This window comes from Bacillus rossius, chromosome 5 (assembly GCF_032445375.1).
Source record: "Bacillus rossius redtenbacheri isolate Brsri chromosome 5, Brsri_v3, whole genome shotgun sequence".
Taxonomy (NCBI): domain Eukaryota; kingdom Metazoa; phylum Arthropoda; class Insecta; order Phasmatodea; family Bacillidae; genus Bacillus; species Bacillus rossius.
In genome coordinates, this window is record NC_086333.1 from 59,233,446 (window position 1) to 59,245,210 (window position 11,765).

Below are 11,765 nucleotides of genomic sequence, written 5' to 3' on the forward strand. Positions count from 1 at the left end.
GAGGAAGACCATCGAAGGCATGACCTTGCCATTGCCCGGGTTCTCGTGTTCGAGATCCGGCTGAGTTCCTAGCGGGAAGGCTGGTTTTTTACGTGAAACGTGTCCGGGAGGGCGCCAGGCTATCTCGGTGGTTAACCACGAGGTGGGTCGTTGGGTACGAATGCCCCTGCGTGGCCCACTAGGAATGGCGGTGGTGGTCGTGGTGTTAGGTATCCCAGACTACTGATACACTACTGGCCCTACACAGCATAGCACACTGATCCCTAACTGGGTTGGGGAAATTCACAAATAATATGCACGAGTCCGGTTTGCACTGTCACATACACGTCGCAGTGTGCGGAGTGGACGTTTAATTGAGTTGGCAGTTACAGTTACACAATTTTCCCTACACAAATTACACATTGTTTACACTGGGCGCTCTGACACGCCGTAACTAATATTAAGCCCTCATGCCAGTCGAGGTTAAGGGGGAGAGTTTGATTGGAGTCGGCCAATCCCGTAAATGGTGAATGGTGACGCTCGGGCCCACCTGCGTGGACCGCGGCTCGCTATGATATTAGCTAAAAGTCTAACTCGATGTGGCCGGTGCCTGTGCACTTCGGCAATTAACCAAAGACCTATGACTGCGGGAGTCGGCCCGCTCCGTATGCTGCACTGCCCCGCGTAATGCGTTGTGCGGGGAGTTTTGCGTTTACGCGGCTGGGATAGGCCCCACACCGTAAAAGGACCGGGCGCACAGGGGAGTTAATTATAAAAAGGTTTTGGAGTGTGGTTATAATTACCAGGAATGAAATCGATGCAGACAATGGTTGATGGCTCCCTGTGGGACGCACGTCCGTCCTGGTCCGTGAGTTGCTCGGTACTGGCGTCTGGCCCTGGCATGAGGGGAGGGTTCAACATCCTCTCGCGCCAAGGTTTCTAAAGTTTCGTTATTCGTTAATTATTGACGTCCCTCGGCTTCTGGTCCCTATTTCCCCGTTTACTTGAAATTCCTATTGTGCCCGTACTGCTCTCGTTGGAGAGGTGTGGGTCCAGGCCAACGTGGCCGGGACCAGGGAATACGGGACCTGGAGGGAGAGTGAGGTGAGGAGGAAGAATGATAGGCAGTTTTTTAAGGACCACTCGATGTTAACAGTTCCACGAGCCCCTTTTATTGTAATTCTGAGAGCCTGCCACGGCCTGGCGGATCCGTCGCGGAACGAGCGTCCTTCCCACGAAGACCCGGACTCCCGAAGACCGTCTCGTGCAATCAACTCGTCTCGACACGAACTAGAAATCCTCCCACGTAACAAAGTTCCCGATTGAAAGTTGCTTCACAGAGGCGCGTGACACGTGCGCAGTCCTTTACGTAACAGACTCGTAATGACGACGAAGGTTCGGCGGTTCGTAACTACGCTTACGCGTCCTAGGATGTTCGACTCGTGACGTAACTCGTAACTCGAAGGCTCAACCGTGTGAGCGACACAGCGAAGGCAGCTCAGCTGCCGCGACAACCGCCCGTACAGTGGCGCTGTCGCCGGACCGCGAGCTCGGAAGACGCGCCTCGCGATCAGCGCGGAGCGGCGTATACATCTGCCGCTGAACGAGCCCTGAGGAACACTGCCCTTCCCCGCCCGCCAGTGGGCCGTGGCCTGCGGGCCACGGGGGAGGGGAGGAGAAATCGGCCGGCGTGGGAGAGCGCCCCCCCTCGCGACGCGGACGGGCGCCAGGCCGCGATTACATATTAGCACTGCGAGACATTTGAGAAAATTACAAGATTATTTACACAATAATTAATACATTACGGTTACATTATTTACACACTTATTGAGGTTCACGGCCATTTGAAAAAATATATACAACACAGAATTATTTACACACTAACAGAGGCCCACTGGCATGCTAGGGCGCACGCGGGTGCGTCCCTGGCCATTGCACTACACTGATCGTTCACTGGGGAAACAAGGGAGGACGTTGACGAGGCATAACGGCCTGAAGGAGCCGAGGAGACACTTGGGTCGACGTCAATATTATATTAATAAAAGATTGTAAGTGGCTCTAAATTCACACATTAAAAATTAACAATTCACATAATACATAAATATGTTTTGGAAATTGGATTTGACAAGTTTTCATTAATTAAGTTTGAATAATGTGAGTCACACTGGAGACTGTTCGCAACTTGTTGACTACTCCAGTGGCGAATGATACATGAAAATTAGGGGCGGTTTTAATTAAGTCACACACTTCTTTATTTAAATAAGGCTGAATGCCACAAGGGGAGCACTCACAGATGTATTAATAACAATCCACACGTGAGTGAACCGGGCACTCCTACGTCGCACTTCCTTTGCAAGGGGTTGTTAATAAAAAGTGACGTGATCATTAATGTATGTTGAATTTATAATGTACTGGAATCGTGTTGTCTGGTTGCTTAGGGCATGGGTTTTAATTCTACTTTTGCTCTGCGCTGCTCGCCTGACTCGGGTGGGCCATGGCTAGGGGTGCGTTCCGTTAGTGGGATCAGATACTGGGGGTTGCAGGTCGGGCTTAGGGTGGCCTTCGGTCGGACGACGTCAACCTCATTGACCTAAGAACATTTTGCTACCACGAGTAAATCATCCATCCACCATGCTGTTTCCGACAAGCAAAACGCGCAAGGGCACCCCAAGAGTTAAAAAGTAAAAAAGAGTGCGACAAAAACATGCATATCTATGAAGCTTCGAATTTAACAAGAAGTAACTAGCGTACACTCAGTACACAATTAGGTACAGTGAATAAATATAAAGTGCATGCTGGGCTGCATAATAATGAACTTATGTTGACAAAATGAAACAAACAAGCTTAGTTTAACGATTTTCATTTTACCAGGCATTTGCCACATGCCAACCATTGCAATATGTTGCAATTTGTGCATTAAACCTGCTTGATATATCATAACTAAAATAGGTACTTACATTTCGTCACTAAAATTATATATCTACATGCATCCAACATCAATAAAACGCAAATCAAACCTCCTAATAATATGAGTTACATTAGCCCCATCCATTCAACAGAGCCTACTGGTAGTCAGTCTATCGCAGGCCACTGTCTGGGGAGAGTCCATGGAAAAACTTTAACTTTGGATTTCTGGTTCACCACTATGGTAAATATAGTCTCAAATAACCTTGTATTTAAGTCGTTTCCCCACACATCCCTGGGCCATTTGCAGTCAAAGGCTTAACCCTGATGTCTTTAACTTAATTTCAATATATGGCACAAGCAAACCCAACGAGACTGTCGGTAGGGCGTAGAGTGTTAAGGGCCATTTTCATGTTCGTCACGAAACTTGCCACAACCCAGGGTTTCTGTTTCGAATCGTGGGGTGGGCTTAGTGAATACTGGCTCATATAAGGTGTGAAAATGTCTGGGGACACCAGGCATATCTAGTTGTCTAACCATTGAGAAGTGGTTTTGGGTTGTGGGTGAACCACTAGATCCATGTCTAAAGTTACATACAAGGAACTCCCTAACAAAGAAGTTATCCTTATCCATATTGCTCAAAAATGTTTAAAATTCAACAAAATTGTCTGATATTTATGCGAATAGCATGCACTATAAATATATTTAATTTTCTTGAAGTTCTAGCACTAAAAAAAGTTCAACTGCATTTAACTTAAAAATAAAATAATGATACAGAACTGGACATGCATCCTTAATACGAAACACATATGCACAGGTATCTTCGTAGTTGCAGTTCCTCGAGACCTGTACCATATTAGATGCCCGAGTTCTTCGCACTCGCATATGTTTCTCTGAGTGTATGTTTCCTTTGTGTTGATGATTATCATATTGCCTTGAGGACGACTGCTTTTTTGCTAAATTGCTAAAGTTCAGCCTCTCAAATATCGGCAAGTTTAACTTCAAGGAATGTAAATACAAAATAATTACTTGGTGTGGGTCGTACACTATTAAAGACTCGCACTTGCAATATCGCTGGTAAGGATGGTGAAACCATTGGCAGCCATTGGATACTAAACTGCGTAGCTCAGAATAGCTGCCTAATGAAATCATTACCTACAGGAAGTCACTGCTAGCTGCAGCTGGGCTATCATCATAGCTATTGTGGATCCCAAGGTCAAATTCCAGACTAGGGTAATCGAACAGTGAGTACCAGTACTAACCTCCAGCGTTGACATTTATTATATTTAGGATTTTTAATGACTTTGTTATAGAGGTTATTATGGCTGCTAAGTATAGCATTCTAAAATTTATATTTGAAGTATCAGCTGTGTTACAAGCCTATAGGTTTAGTCATGGGCATTGTTCCATGAATGGGGGAGGGGGCTGGAATAAAGAAGCAAAATCGTGACTGTGAAATGGGGTTGATAAATGTAAATGTCAAAACTGTGTTCTATGGAAATCTTTCTGTAAATTTAAAGTTTTCTGTTTATAGAATGAATATAGGCCAACATATGGGCAGTATAAAACATACAAGCACCCTATCCAGAGACCAGAAATGGCTTATGTCGGTTAAAACCCATGCGCTAACCCGTGCTCCCCTTCCCCCATGTGAATGCTTCAGATATTTGCTCCTGGGTTCAGTAAAGCAAAAGGGGGAGGTTATTTTGAATTTACTGTGTATTGATTTGAATTGTAGAATTTTGGGTGATTATGAATGTGTTTGTATGTTAAGATTATTTTATTTGTGGGCACTGGTTCTTCCTTATCTGTACAAGAAGTTAGCTGTGAAATGTGCAGAATTTTATTTTTATTTTCTAAAATAAGTAACATTGGGATAGATGTTTATAAAGCCAGGAGATTCCTGATATCTTTATACCTCGGGTCACTTCCTCCCTATTTTTTTTTTTACAGAAATAGGGTTAAGGTCTGTGGAGGAGATAAGTCCCTTCTACCCACAGCTGGCTCCATGTGTACTTCACCCGAAGTTTAGTGCAGCTAAGAGTGTTGCTATCTGCTTGATGTCTGCTGCGCCTTGCTGTACAATGCCTCTGCACAAAGTAGGTGGCCTTGATGTTGGTACCAACCTCAAGCCCCTGTGTGGCCTCCTGTAAGGACTTTTAGGCCACTCGGTAGAGTTCGGTAGGCTCAGCTGGTAATGTCCCAGAATTCCACCTTGGGGTCCCAGCTTCCAGCAGGACAGCAGCCACGTCCTCTCCAGACAGCAAAGGCTTCCACCTCTTCTGCGGCCATTGTTGCTGCGCATCTCCTGTAGGCTGCTGTTCTGTGGCCCGTGCAGCTGGACCACCTTCATCTTGGTAGAGGAGGTCTGTGTCGCTGTGCAGGTCACAGTCGGGTGTGGCAGGACATGCAGGATGCGAGGCCCAGCCACAGAAACTCGGCAGCGAATACTGGTGCCACCATGCTGCGTGGGATGGAGGGCTCATACTAACGCAGGAGCTCTGTGTGCTCCGGGATTGTGCGAGGCCTGCGTTGCATCCGAGGGCTCTTCTCTAAAGGTAAAACTGGGATTCATCCTGAAGCTTTTGTTTGGGCTAAAAGTCTCTGCAGTTAGCTTCTGGATCTGATTATTCTTGTTGTTCGGCATGGTGTGAGGTGGGAGCGAAGGATAAACACATCTACCACTCTCCAACAGTAGAGTCTGTTTTACGTTTGGATTGCAGTACAGAGTAAATGGCAAACACTGTTGCCAGATTAATACTATCTTGGGTTGTTAAACTAAAAGTATTATTTTGTATATCATTTTCATCATTGTAAGTTTGTTGTGGTTGAAAGTCACTGTCCACAACCTTTTATTTTCCTGGTTTAAACTTTCTCCCCTGAATGGTTCTACTCCCATCGAACACCTGTGTTGGCTGCGGATGGCCAATCGTCCAGGCAAGTTATCGCCACTGGTTTCGGGCGCCTCGGCTGAAACAGTGGAGTGGTGGGGATGACCACGTGACCATGTGACCACTCACGTGACTCCTTTTGTCTCCGTCGAAGTAGGAGTAACTCGGACCTTCTGGGAGATTCGAGGAGGAAGGGGAAGTGCACCCTATGAGTATATATACCCCCGATCTGAGCACAGAGCACAAAGTGTTGGCGTACACAAATACCTTTCACCTTCTAGTTAAGTAATAGGCTGGCTGGCAGCCTGGCAGGAAACGACACCTAGTCGCCCCCAAACAAACCAGCCCCTCCAAACCCAATGCGGACATAAAGTCCAAGCGCCCAACCCCCGCATAGTAGACTCTTTCTACTCTGCCCAACTCTTCTTCCTGAACCATCCCACTGTTTTCCGTAACCAACCTGATGAAGTTAATTATGAAATTTTGCATCCCGCATGTAAGTGCCCAGGGTTTTCCCTGTGTCTATGCAGGTTTTACCTGGGCCCAACATATCTAGTTTTTAGTCTAGAGTTAAGAAGTGAGAAGAGTTAGTCATGGCGCCAATCGCTGCCATAACTGGCCAATCCCCTCCTAGCATGTGATGCATGCTACCTCTCCTGCATGGCTTAAACTCATCATGAGTAAGGCATATAGGCTTCGGCCTGAGACATACTTAGGGCGGTATTCCAAGACATTTGAGTAAGGTATAGCGAATATGCACTGCCTTGTTGGGCAACTGCCGTAACCTAACTCTCCGGTCATATTCCAAAACGTGTCCTAACAGAACCCCTATAAGGTATCAGATCGGCAGCTGTTTTAATAAACGAGGACTTGTGCGAGGCTATAAACAGTTGTACTTCGTGTAATACATCGTAATTATAGCTTATTTTTTTAAAACTATGGAATTATAATGTGAAATAAAATTATTATTTGGTTGTAAAAAAATAAACAATGAATTTTTGTCCGTATTTATGTTTGCTGTTATTTAAGAATTTAGGGGGGGGGGGGAAATTGTAATCGTAAAAGTTCTGTTAAAGTTCATTAAAAAGGAAAAAATATATATACAGTTATGGATCAAATCGGCAACAGATAGGACACTAAAAATCAGTGCCCTAAAAATAAGGGACTGGCCGTGTCCTATCGTGCACTTGGAATATGGTTAGGGTACAGGTATTGCATATTCAACACCTAAACCCTTATTTTTGTGTCTTGGAATACGGCCCTAGGTCTCCTCCCTAACCCGGACCCTTCCCAAATACACTGAGTTTTTAGTTAGGTTAGAAAAACAAATCGAGCACAGAGAGTGCGGGAGGAACGAGCACGAAGCACACCTCCACGATCGTCGTCCTGTCGACGAGGGACCCGGAGTGCAGTGCTGCGGGGAACGACTTGGCGAAGAAGATATTCGTCGGCGATTTGAAGCGTCAACTCGTGGACTGAGTTGGGGACTCGTCGGTTGGGTTTTATGTGAAAATTCGCTCTACTGTTTTGGGACCTGTGGAAGGTGGACAGTTAACCCGTGGTCTGAAAATTCTCGCTGTTGTGTCACTTTGCTCTCAGTATACGACATTCGGTAGGAGTAATTTGGTGAATGGAATGGAATTGCATGGAATGGAAATGTGTAACCACGGTGCTGCTATCTGTGGCGAATGGCGCAAACCAAAGAAAACAAGGCAAAGGGAAACTTTAAAGTAGTAACCGTTTAGTGAATTTAACAATATGGGCAGTATTTTAATAAAATTCATAGTCGAACAACAAGTTCAAAAGTCGTTTTCGCGTTTATCGGAGCTGTTTCATTATATAGTTTGAAATGTCGGTTAGAAAAGCCAATGATTTCAATAATCGACGTAGCTGCTCCGGCAACGAATTATAGCGGTATGTGCGGTTATTACGTGTGATTTTCATCAATAAATGTCGTTTAAAACATTCTACGTTATTTTTTCGAGTCCGAATTTCGTATTATAAGTGTTTTTGCAAGACGAGAACACGTGAATTTGCTCGTTACCGAGGTTAGATATTACGCACATCTGGAAAGTACTGAAAGACTATCTAAAAAAATTAGATTTTAATTAAAAAAAATAGTAAATTAGTTGTAAACTCAATTCGCACGCAGGGTAAGTAGACATAACTAATATCGCTAACTGAAACTTATTTTAGCTGCGGTTCCCAGAGACCCAGGGGAAGTTCCCAGTACTGCCGTACTTGGACAGGAAGTGCGTGTCGGACTACAAGACCCCCGGCACGGACGTGACGCCGGGGAGGGGCGTGTCCGTGGTGAACCCTGAGCTCCGCCCGCAGCCGGGCGACCTCGGCCCTAAGTGGTGCAGCGCCGAGAACAGAGGCCGGCGACACCGGGCCAGACACCGGGCGAACAGGAGGCGTTGGACCTGTCTGGACATGTTCTAGAGATACCACTGCTGCTGGTAGCACGTGGGCGTTATTCAACGCAGGGTGCCTTGAATGTAATGAACTTAGTTCCGCAGATATTAAGCGATACACAATCTTCTCGTGGAGAAGAAAAGTGATATTTTGAAGCCTTCGGCACTTGCATGTGTGTGATCAGGTCGAGAATAGACTTGGTATGAGCTGTTAAGAATAAAGTTATCAGGTGTTTCGTCGCGAGAATATGTTCGCTTACTGCTACGTAAATGTACTAGCAAAGTTTTCAGCCCCTTAATTAAATTTAATTTGTTTCATTGTTTAAAAAAATTACACTACAGGCAGACTGTGATTAAAATTGAAGGGTCGTTCGTTCGCAATCCAGACTATTCGCGTGCGGTGAGCGTCAACGCATTTGACAAAATGAAAAAACAACGCGGAAAAGTCGCGCCTCTTCTCCACTCCTCGCTCCGCTTCGCTCCGCGCAAGTGGACGCGCGCATCTTTATACTGCAAGAAAAAAAAACATCGGGAAAATATAATACTTTGATACCTTAGCAAGTTATTTGAAAATATGGCCAACGAAAGTAAATAACAAGCTGATTTAGCACAAAGTATTTTTTTATATACAACGTGAATAGTCAAATTTACTTGATTAAACAACTTGGTCAAACAGAAAAATCCCATAACTCCCCCCCTCCCCTGCCCCTCACCGAAACACAAAAGCACGTTTGATTTTATTTGTAAATATCAATAGTAGGGTTATTTATGATTGAGTAGAAAATAATAGTCCCAGTATCTAATAATTTGGCACAGGGTGGGGATAAAAAAAAAATAGAAATAATGCAAATAACTCAAAAACTATGACACTTTTTTTCATTCTGAGTATTTATTCAGAACCTTAGTTAAAAATCGTCACGGTGTGTGGCTTACATACGCATAAACTACGTGTTAGGGAAAAGGTTTTAGGGGGGGGGGGGGAGGCCGCTCATAGAAAAATATATCTTGATCACCTTTTTATTTTTCTCAGTTTGGTGGGCTAAAGGGCTTGTTTTAAACAGCGAGATGTCAGTCAGCGGTGAGATACAGAAATCTTACCTTTGTTTGCAATACTTGTACGTGAATGACTATTTCTTTATCTCCTGGACTCACGCTGACAAGCGATAATGTACTGCTGGATGTGTTGCGCAAGTGTTAGCGTACCTTGTGCGACGCCTCTGCTCCGATCTCGGACGTAAATTATGTTAATACTGCACATGTCATGTTTATAAGTGATAAAATAAAGTAATAACAATTTAAAAATAAAAATAAACTAACATTGACTAACTTTTCCACCAACATTTCATTTCTGTATTATTTTCCCGTATTCATAGCATAATTTCATACTTCATAATGGGTTGCTTCTTTTAAAAAAGTAACCTTAGATAAAGAAAATATTATAAATATTCTGAAACCACTCGAAAGAAAATTTAGTTAAATAACAAAACCAAGAAAAGTAATACCCAACTGTAGAAATAATTACTAACATTCGCGGTCACGAATATTCATAGTCACGAATATTCACAGTAGTTTGCTGAGTGCACCTTAATGACCCTTCATCTCTCTTTCCACTGCACGCTATATGCTTTTAAAGCCATGCCACATTGTCAAATATTTGTTAATAGAGTTTAAGGGAAAGTATTGGACGGAAAATTGCTTCCAATTTTCTCCATCAAATATATTTGGACAGATATCTTCAAATATGTTTTAAATCATCTCACACACACTATCAAAGTATTTTTTTTTGTCTAAGCATCTAAAACTTTACAAATTTTTCTCAAATTTGAAATTTAATTATTCATTACAGTGCTGTACCGAAATTTTAAACTTATTATTATGTTTGTGCAATTAATTTTTTAATCGGAATATATTTAAATCACTATAATATACGTTAAATAATAAAATAAATTTTCAGAAATTATTTAAAGTTATAAAAACATAATATTTTTTTACGCTTAAAATGTTTTCGCATACGACATATATTAATATTATTATAGTTATTTAACTTTTTGTAACATCGTTAATCGGCCATTTGCTCTTCGCTATTTTAAATAATCGTTGAGACGGAAACCGATGCCATTTCCGTTTTCGCTAGGCACGATTTTGATTGGCCGATCGCATCCAACATCCAGTTTACTTAAGAACCCGTCTTATATGCAAAATATTTGATGGAAACTCGAGTCATCCTACTTGTCAAACAAACACTGTGACGTCATTACCCTTCAACTTTGACGGAAGGTGTTGGAAGCGAATATTTGACAGTGTGACAGGGCCTTTAACGCCATTGAGCACAACAACCTCAGACACAATTTTATAATGTTATGAATACTTATAAAATTTTCTGAAACATTGTTCGTGAAGGAAAATTATGTACAAAAACGTTTTAAGACATGTGCTTTTTTTTTTTTGTATCTTATCAAAAGCAACATATGATAAAATTCAATTTTTACTTCCCAGAAGACGTAACTGAAAAACGCCATTTTGGTTTAAACTGTTTTTTTTTAAACGAATTTTTTTTTCATACCATTTCATATGGACCGCTAACCAATCAGACACGGTCTTGCCAGGAGTTGTTCCTGAAACTGCATTCACCTTTCGTGATCAGCACACAAGCAAAATACAAAACGCGCGCGCGAATGTTGCAGCTGTTGGCGATGCTGCAGAGTCACGCTAAGTCACGGAATGTTGTGTCATTTCTACGCACCAAGCATAGCACATAATCTAATGGAATGTCTTGTTATCAAGCGTGATCGCTCTTCTACAAATATTATCTCCTGTGAAATAATTATTGGTGTTAGTCATGGAATTATTATTTAAATTTTTCTTTCAGAATGAAAACTGGAATAAAACTCGCAATACACAATATTTTAGAAAAATAAATAAAAAGTAGGATTAAGAATATATGTTTTAAAACTATTATAACAAAAGACGGTATTCAAAATGATTTTCTTAATGTTAAGAAGCCAGGTAGTATAAATATGGCAACATGGCACCATTTACTCTGTACTGAAAACTTAGTGTGAGACACTCTATAGGAGACAGGGGCAATTCAGGCTTTGGATTTCTGAAGGGGGGGGGGGGGAGGAATGTTATTTTTGATAGTTAACTTCTTTCATGCGAGAGTAGATGTGGCTTATCTATTTTATTATTAGTTCCTTTCGAAGTGCTGTAATACTAACAACCAATTGTTTTAAGTTTTTCAGAAGTTTATTTTTCATAATTATTTTTCCCTTCACTTCGGTAGGAGGAAGGTAATGAAAAACAGGAGGGGGTGGGTGCGGGGGGGTTGCAGCTACCCCATCAGACACGGTCTTGCTAGGAGTTGTTAATGCGTTCCTGAAACTGTATTCACTTTTCGGTGATCAGCACATCAAGCAAATTACTAAACGCGCGCGCGAATGATGAAGCTGATTCTGGAGATGCTGCGTAGTCACGCTGTCACGGGCGTTGTTTTTATTTCTACGCACCTTTTTTTTTATCTTCAAAAGAGGCAGATAATGCAGATAATGCATATAATCCCGGCCGCGCTATAAAG